Raw genomic sequence first — 10,301 nt, forward strand, 5'->3', positions numbered from 1 at the left:
CCCTGAAAATGTATTGCCCTTTAAGCTTTAAGAACTATATAATTAGTTGTAGCTAATGAAGAATATTTTACCTCTGGCTAATTCTCCTGGTGGACATTAGCAACTTGAGATTGTTCCTACTGTTTGTTTGCTTTGAGCTCTAGCTTTTTCTTTGCCTTATTTGAGGAACTATCATTTAGCTTTAGTTTGCAGGTTTAAATCTATCACTCATAATGCAGTCTAAAAGCAGTGTTTTACATAAAAAATGAAACAGTCAAGGAAACTCATGAAAGGACATGAAGGAACCTCCAGTGCTGTAAGGGACAGGAGAGACAATGCCTTAAGCAGTTTCTCAAGCATTCCCCCTTTCTGACCCACGACATTTCATCTTGCTTGCTCCAAGCTAGATGTTTCTCATGGGGATTTCTGTAGCAATAGTCACTGCACTGGCGAGAATAAATATACAATTGAGCATCATTAATATACTGATTTGTAAACTACAGCATATATTGATCCACTGCCTAGCTCAAGAATAACAGCCTGTGGATTAGAAAAAGCATTTAATTACCAAGACATTTTTTAGGAACTGGTGTGCGTACAAATAAAAATTGAAAGGTTTTATGAAATTCATTTTACTGTAATTTTTCAAAAGGTGAAGAAAAAGTCTCGTCGTTCATTTGAAAGCATAGAGATAACTGCTAGCATTTAGAATAAAGTACTTCCCTAGGATTGCAACAGAAGTAGCCAGAGAGTAAGAAAACAGTAACTCAATACCAAGACTAAAACGACATAAATCTTAAGTCCAAGACACTAGCAGAAATGGTTTAACTAGTTCTGCTACAGAATGCTTACTTGCAAAAATTGAGCACAAAGTGATATAACACATTGGGTTTGAACCTCATTAGTGCTGGTTGCTAGGTAACATGATATTAATGCTACTTTATAAACTTCTACTTTTCCTCTAGGTGCATAAATTATTGTAAAATCATTTTATCTTACTCTCCAGAAATATGGAAAGCCAGTCTTCAGATGTTTTAATGTGAATCTTTCCATTAAAGGGCTATACACTGCATTTTAACATGAGTAACAAACTCATCAGAACATTTCTGCCTACTGATGCAAAAACAGATGAACTCTCCAAAGAGACAAGTGATTCCCCAAATTCTGTATTGAAGCACATTGACAATTTACATACCAGTGTGACCAGTCTGTACCTTAGCCCTTCTTAAGGGGTTCTGGCACATCCCAGTGAATCTAAAAGGAAACGAAACTGCTTTTCTAGAACAGCTGAATCAATTTTCATGAAGTTACTGGCTTATGCAGAAATCCAAGTAATATTTAAAACAGGCAATGGTATGAATGTTACCAATACAGCGTGCATTGTTTGGCATAACCTGCATGGATTTATAGAACAGACTGCCACTAATACCTTAGGCATCTGGCTTTAGTGACTCTTATTTCAAACATAGCTGAAATGTTTGTCTCCACTAAACGTTCCAGTCTTCAAAGAAATTAGAAGTTACACGGACTATTTTCTTAGAGGTCCCAAGAAAATCCCACCTCAAAAAGGTAAGTCATTGAAGTTGTATTCCTATCAGCATGTGCATCACAAGAATCTATTTCCCTGAACAGGAGATAGCCAATCTTTATCGAGAAAGCAAACTACAGCCAAAGAGACTGGGTCAGTTATACTACAGTTTAAGGACAAGAGATCTAGTGCATTGGTACCACAACCCATCAGCCTAGTGAGCGTCTAGAAAAGAACTATTGTTGACTGATACTCCAAAACATGAAGTTAACAGTACCGTTTTCACTTTTCTTCCCTTAGTGTAATCGTACATGGAACTGCAGGCAACTTTTACATGAGTATCCCTTTACCTACCCATAGAAATATATTTTATAATGAAGGAAAATATGTAAAACTACTCTCAATATAGAGTAATCGTACTAGAAGGGAGAAGAAACAACAGCACAGACCCCCTAAAAAAAATCCCAACTTCCTCTGACCTCCAAAGATGTGATGTGGAAAACAGCCACAAGGTAAGTCCTTTTGCAACCTTGTATTTGGTGCTCAAGGGAAATGGGGCAGGGACACGGTATCTAACTAAATGCCATGAAGAAAGCATTAGCTGATCTCTTCAGACAGAGAAGGCAAACTTTGTGAACAAGGGGTAGAGATATTCAGACAAACTTTCAAACAAGAAGTAGAAATTTTACAGTAAATATCACTGCTATGCATACTTTCAGATTAGGATACTCATGGGGACAATTTTACAGAAAAATTCTTCCAAATAAGTTTGAAAGACTATTAAACAATCTTTTGCTCCAGACAAACTGCCCAGAGTATCAAGACATGGCTCAATTCAAGCAATTTTTAGTGAGAAATTCCTTTGCATGAGGCACATAAGAGTCTTGACCTCAATTTTCCATTTCATAAGGCAGGTTATTTTTCAGAACATCAAACACCCAGCCAAAATAAAGGTCAGTTGTTTGGCCATACACTGTGTTTAGCAAATTAAATCCAAAAGCTCAATTACAAGTCAGTAAATTCAAACTGTTTTATTCTAAAACCATGAATCACATTGAGCATGCATGAATTCCAGAACCGCAGATCAGAAACCCTTCTGATCCTTGGCCACTTGGAAGAAAAGAATTAGAGAACAACTGCTGAAAAGTACAAAATTTGAACACTTTTCCTTTTTAGGTATATCATTGTCTCCTCTCTCACTGATAGCAGTGTATTTAGTGGTTTGGCTAACATGTTTTTTGAAACACTTGAGAAGGTGGAGAAAAAGTGTTATTCAACACTCCTTTAGAGTTTTTAAATCATTACTGGAACAAGACATCCTCAGTGACAATATAATCATTAACAAAGTGGTCAGCTTGCTTAGAGAGAATGTATTTTAGAGTAGTGAAAGGATTCAAAAGGAAAAAAATACTATAATTTATTCTAGGGGCAGATTCCAGATTCAAGAGCAGAGAGAAGCAGACACTAGGTTTGAGCCTGACTGTATTCACTTACTGTGTTAGTAATTTGTGGGTTCTGCCAGCCCACAGTAGTTTGAGTAAATTTGAATTAGTGAGTCAGCAAGCAGGACTAAAAGGGTGTGTATTGATAAGTTGTCTCAGACACTCTGAGCTTGTACATAGAGCAGAACAGGGCCCTTACTGTCAACTAGCTAAATGCTGCGTAACCAGAACATTGAAGGAGCATGTGGGCAAGTCAACAATAGGCAGGAAATCATATTTTCTCATGACAATGGACTTCTCTTAACCTGGATAATTTTAAATAAGTAAATAATTAGGTTTTCCTTATTGACTGTTCTTCAGTTAGAAGAAGCCGCATCTACCTGCAACTTAATTAGACTTTCTTTAAAACAAGATCAGGACCTATTAAATAAATAAATAAATCATAATCTTATGACAACTAAGTTTCAATTTGCCCAATATCTGTCTGATATTAAATCTGTAACAGGATTTAAATCTACTTCCACTATTTTAGAGCAATAAATGTTTAGACCTCCCAAGTTGTTGTCACATTTCTACTTACACCATTCAGAACGACAGCAGCCACTTTCTTTTTCCTTTTATTATAAAAAGAAAATGCACAGAAGTAGTGGCAAGTCATAATATTTTTGACAGGGTCCGGCTATTAAACTTACTGCTGTAGCCAACAATGTCTTATTGATTTCATTAGATTCATATAAAAAAACCACTCTCAAGTTATGATATGTTAGGCATATGGAAAAATCATGCTTTATTAAACAGCATAACCACCACAACGCAAAGTATCTTGTAAAATTGTCAAAGTATCACAATTTGTTTGGTCATTCTATTACAACTATTAAGTTTAACTGAGTAACTTGTTGCTGTAAAGCATAGAGCTTTAATGGATTTATTTTTTTCTCTTCTCCCTACTTACATGAAAAAGTACACACCATCAGTACATCTCAGGAGCAGTGCGGCTAGTCATAGAAAATTACCTATACCTAACCAAATATAAACCAGAAAAAAACAATACCTAACCAAATATAGATACTGAAAATTGTACTCTAATGCTAAAAATAATACTTTCCTATTGGGAAGAGGATTATGTGAAGCAATATTGAGGATCACTGCAACAAAAGACAAAAATGGATTAAAAGGAGAATGGGCAGGTTAGCATAACTGAACACCTCTTTGCCATCACTAATTCTTACACTGAATTATTTATTCTACAGCACAAAGAATAACCAATGAACTTGAAAGTACCCTGGTTAAGTACTGATACAGAACAGTGCTTACTAAAATCCATTCAGCCAAGACTTTAAAAGACAGAAGAACAGCAAATATATTAAGTGTAACAACCTTTTAACGTAACTGGACAGAACTATTTTACCCTCCTATTTTGTCTTGCATCATTTCAGATTTAAATAAGTCAGAAAAAAATATAAGAAAAGCAAAACAGAATTTGTTAGAATAATTGCCACACAACTCCCTTTCTCCTGAAAAAACAAAACAAAACAAAACAAAACCAAAAACCTGCATAGTTCTTGCCCCTCCAGACTATTTCAGAGCTGTAAAGCTGTGGCATTTTGTTCAAGATTTACTGACTTTTCTTAGCTGTCTGTTTCATTAGCTGTGACATAATTTATCCTGGGAAGATTTTCACCTCAGAAGGATATTATTTCTGAATACATTCTCTTAAATCTGCTTAGTAGCTGAAATCATTGTGGTTAGTGGTTACACTGATCATCAAGAGGAAAGCAGGACAGGATTAAGGCTTATTGGGTAGTTGAAGGTTGTCTTCTCTGCTGTCATACAAAAATTAGGTTTTTTGGTTAAAAGTCAACAAAAATAAAATAAGAAACTATCTAAGCATAGACAGTCCAAGAGATTACACTCAAACTCTAAATTTTAAGCCAGGCAATTTATGCCATTTTCCTCATTGAGATTAGGCAAGACATTGCAAATGCTAATAATTTGGGTGGGGAGGGAGGACAGCACAGCGGGGAGAGATAGTGTGCACCCTATCTGTCAGAGGAGCAAATGAGTAGGAAATGATGAGTTGCTGCCTCATGCCTGATCTTGCACTGAAGCAGTACTTATGAATTAGACTGTAGAACAGTTTACTTGGTTAAGATGCTTATTTTCCACAGTGAGGTGGAAGTAGGCATGTTCCAATCGTCTCCAGTAGAAAAGCGACCTTACATAGGTAACCCTACATATTAAGTATTCAAAGGGCTGCATTTGTTTAGCATCATAACAAGCCATGTTTTATAGGCTGTACATTTGTCAACTTGATTAAAGCATCTTTTTACTACTGAAGTCTACTGGGTCTGCAAACAGCAATTCTTAGAATCAGTTTTCTGGTTAGAGTTACATAAGCAAGGATAGCCAGGCCATATGACATTTTTAATCAAAACAGCTTGAATATTGCATAAGTAATAGTCCCAGCCAACTGCTTACAATAAGCTCTAGACTGCAAGATATTCACAGAAGCCTAGTCAACGATTTCAAGGTAATACATGAATTCAAGAAAAAAAACAAACCAACCAAACAAAACTGTACACTTGAACAAGTCAAACATGAAAAAGAGGTATTCATTAGTATTTATCCAGTCTTTCTAATTATAAAAATATTTATAATTATAATTATAATTATTATTATAAAATAATGACTTTGACATATTTTTAGTTTCTAATACACATCTAGAGAAAATACAGCCAATTTATTGTGTATTCCTTGGGTCAACTTCCTAGCTTATATTCAGCAGCTTATTCTGAATTCAGCAGAGCTATTATGATTTTACACCATCTGATCCTTTTTTATTATTATTCAAGACTTGTCTCACTATGATTTTTTTAAATTTTATTTCATGTTTGCTACTTAATAACAACGTACAGTAAGCACAAAAGTCTGAAGGTGAGTTTAAGTTCAAGCTTTAAGTTATTTGCATAACAAATTTAGTCTCCAAGAAAAAGAGCATTTGTCCCTGGGCCTTTCATTCTTGATGACAGCAAGGGAACTACGAAGGACTAAGTAAAATGATAAAAAATGAGATTGCTACTACTGACTGAGTGGAAACTGGAATCTTTCAGTGGCAGCAACCCAACATCTTTTCAGCTTCACTTCTTTCAGTGAAATGTACTGGAAGGCTGATGGAAACAGGGGTAGCTGAACTATCCATTAAAGTAGCATCATTACAAAAGGCATTTTCGCTCCTTGTGTTTCAAATACAATGCAATTTCTGAAGAAGGCTTGCTGTTCAGCCAACTTACAAAGCATGCTTGCTAAGGAAGACCACAGAGTATCCAAATAGAAAGGGAAATTACCACTAGCCACTCAAAAATCAACTGAATTATTCATTTTTTTCAAATACTCTCCTTACTGGAAATGGTACACTGCTGCAAGTTTACTAGCCAAAAATTTCATTCCTACTTTTAAGTGCTTCCTACTGTGACATTAGTTTCACAATACTTCTGCGATTTCCTTCAATTCACGTAACTGCTCGCCCCTATACATCACTGGTGGGACTAAAGAGTAGTTGATATACACCCAATGGAAAATGCTTCAGTTCTAATTTAAAAGAGCAACTGGAATAATGGTGCTTCTCTAACTCTGTGTTTATGTAAACTATATCCACTTAACAAGCTACTTAAAATTGCATTATACGGTTATTTTGTCCAAATAATTTGACTTGGACAAACCCCCATTTACACAGAATAATTGCATTCATCTCCTGAAAGTGCAATATAGCAAATTACTACAGTAAGAAAGAAAATGTAAAATCCATTAATCTGCAGTTATTTTGCTCCAAAATTTTGTCTGTGTTCCCAGGACAATCTAAATAGCATCTACGTTTGGGTGTAATCCTCATCCCCTGTAGAAACTAGTAACCTTCCACTTAACTATACACTTTTATAGAGGTATTTCTGTGTACTCATTTATATTCAATTCAAAATTAATAACACATTCACAAGAAATCTAGCTATTACAAGCAGACCTGTCCAACCAGACTGATTACTTCATGTAAACTTTTTAAAAAATCCATTTTTGAAAACTGCACTGAAAATGCCCTATACAAATACAATCAAATTTTTTGCAATCAGAATTATTCTAGAGTTTTCATAAACCTGTTCCTCTAAAAGAAAAAAAAAAGTTTCAATAGCGGATGCAATTAAAACAGATTGAACAAGTCTGAAGTGGAATGTATCAAGTTACCAGTGCAGAAAAAAAAGCCACAATTCACTAAATAAACAAGTTCAGTAAATTCCAGCTACATTAGTGAGATAGCAAAAATATCCGCAATTCAAAACTTGGTTTTTCCAAAGTTGCCAGAAATGCCTAGTAGTTTTATCATAGCTCTATGTAGGTTCTGATAAGTATGTTTCGTTACATTAAATCTCTACTATTAAAAAAGAAAAAAAGCTTGTCATTTATCTCTGGTACAAGGGTTTCTCACCCTTATCTATTTCTTGAAGAGATTTTTCTTTCTTGGTAAGTCTGAACTGACTTTTCCCTTTTTTCTCTAGGCCCATTTTCTTTTTAGATAGTAGTAAAGTGCAGGAGCGGTCAGGAAACTAGGACCATGCGTGGCAATCAGTTAGCTGAGGGGAATGTGCTCGAGCTTGTCTAGACAGCAATCAACATGATGAGGCGTGTTTGCAGAGCACAGGGGAGTGGGAGACGGATGACGCCACCAAGGAAAGGCAACACCTTGCTGTTAATTGCTGGTAGTTAACCACCAATCAGGGATTGCCTAGTATGCAAGGCTTAGCCTCAAGAACCAATTAGTTTAAAACGCGCAGCCTTTGAAAGTGTATATAAACTCGTGCTTCTGTACAATAAATTGACATTTGCTTGCATCAAGCTGCGTCCCGTCTCCTCATTCGCCGCAAATTGGTGACCCCGACGTGATGCGTTTAAGGATCTAACGTGAAGGGCTCTCGAATCGCCTATCTGAGCGACATGCAGCGAATCCCACAGAACTTTGAATGATCTGCTGAAAGGAAGCAGGAGCCGGCCAGAAATCCCTCCGGAGGTGAGAGGTGAGCTGTGGGAAATCCGTAATGGGGAATCAGGCTTCGTCCCCAGAAGGAGACGTTTATGAGCTTATGAAAGGTCTTCTTAATAAACATAAGAAAAATATCTCTGGACAAGACCTTAAAGCAATGCTCAAGTGGGTGCAAGTAAATATGCCCGCAGTGACTGCATCTACAATTTTTACGCGGGAACTTTGGGACGACACAGGGGTGAAATTATGGGATTCTGCGAAAAAAGGCAATATTGAGTCCCACCGTCTGCTTTCTTCATGGAGAGTTATTTTTGAGACTATGAAAGCAGAGGAAGGAGAGGAGGAGGAATCGCAAGCTCCTATAGCTCTTTCCTCATCAGCCTCTAAGTCACAGTGCTCTAGACCCCTGGGTGTCAATGCAGTGGGGTATCCGCCAGAAGAAGATCCTTTTGACCCAGGACCGATAGACCGTGAAAAAGAACCTGATTTATACCCTCCTGATCTACGTGATGTGTGGACAAAAATAAAGAAACAAGCCTTAAAGGAGGGGGATTTGGACATGGCTAAAACCATAGTTGCTCCGGTCTTGTATTCTCAGGGTCGAGCAGGGGGAGCACGATGGGAGGCTTTCTTTTTCGGTTGTTAAAGAACTGCGCCGCACAGTTACAGAACATGGTATTTCTTCTCCCTATTTTATAAGCCTGTTATCTTCTGTGTTTGATACTTATATCATGACTCCTCATGATTTGAAATCTTTAGCACGATTGTTACTAACCCCGACTCAGTATACGTTGTGGGAGTCGCATTGGAGAGGAGGACTGCAAGCACTCCTGCTCACGTATGTCAATCATAATGATGCTGCATTAGCTGCACTGACAATAGAGCATCGTACGGGCACCGGGGCACATGCTGATCCGGTAACACAGGCTCAACACTGCCCCCGTGCGGCTCTCGAGGCAATTACAGAAGAGGCAAAAAAGGCTTTTTTCCAGGTTCCTGATGTACAAAAGCCACAAAAAGCTTTTACTAACATCACTCAGGAGTCTCGAGAACCTTATATGCAGTTTATTGATAGACTAAAACAGGCTTTGGAACGTCAAGTAGATAATGCGGAAGCTCGGGATATATTGCTAACAAAACTAGCTGTTGAAAATGCTAATGCTGATTGTAAAAGGCTATTGAAGTCTCTTCCCAACCCAAACCCCACTCTGGTGGAAATGGTGGAAGCATGTAACCGAATCGGTACGGTTGACCGTAAGTTTGAAGCTATGGCTGCTGCTTTTGCAACAATGCGTGGTGTGGGGAATTGCTATGGTTGTGGTAAGCCTGGTCATCTAAAGAGAAATTGTCTTGAGCGGGCTGCGGGGAATAAACAACAACCTCCTGGTCCTGGAGTTTGTCCGACATGTCGGAAAGGGCGTCATTATGCTAATCAATGTCGATCTAAGTATGATTTCCAGGGACAACTGATACAGGGAAACCGACCGCGGAGCGCGGGGCAGTGACGCGCGCAGACACAAATGCTACAGCTGACATTTCAACAAGCTCGGAGAAGCACTGACACCTCAAGTCTCTGTCCAGCAACCTCAGGCAGCGCAGGATTGGACGTGGCAATCTCACACACAGCGCTTACTGTCTTTACAGATGGATCAGGCAAATCACATAAATCTGTTCTTCTATGGTGGGATGATCAACGGAGACAATGGGATTCAGATATAGAGACAGTCTCCGGTTCACTTCAAATAGTAGAACTGAATGCAGTTGTTCGTGTTTTCTGAAAATGGAACGTACCACTCAACCTTGTTACTGATTCTGCTTATGTTGCAGGTATTGTTACACGAGCTGAAGCTTCTGTGCTGCGGAATGTTTCACATTCACAACTTTTTACCCTGTTACAGGAACTTATTTTCCTTTTGGACTCTCGATCTGCACCTTATTTTGTTATGCATATTAGGTCTCATACCTCACTACCTGGTTTTCTTGCAGAAGGCAATCGACGAGCTGATCTATTGACATTACCAGTTCAAGTACTGCCAGACCGTATTGCACAAGCTAAACTAAGTCACTCTTTTTTTCCATCAAAATGCTGGAGCTCTTAAGGGACAGTTTGACCTTACTTCTCAACAAGCATCAAATATTATTGCTGTCTGTCCTGATTGCCAAAAACATTCTTTCCCATCAATTGCTACAGGAGTTAATCCTAGAGGATTACAAAGCCTACAATTATGGCAAACAGATGTCACACATTATTCTGAATTTGGTAACCTTAAATATATCCACTCTTCCATTGATACATTTTCAGGTGCCTTGTTTGCCTCTTGTCACA

The sequence above is a fragment of the Falco peregrinus genome, chromosome 8 (assembly GCF_023634155.1).
Source record: "Falco peregrinus isolate bFalPer1 chromosome 8, bFalPer1.pri, whole genome shotgun sequence".
Classification (NCBI taxonomy): Eukaryota; Metazoa; Chordata; class Aves; order Falconiformes; family Falconidae; genus Falco; species Falco peregrinus.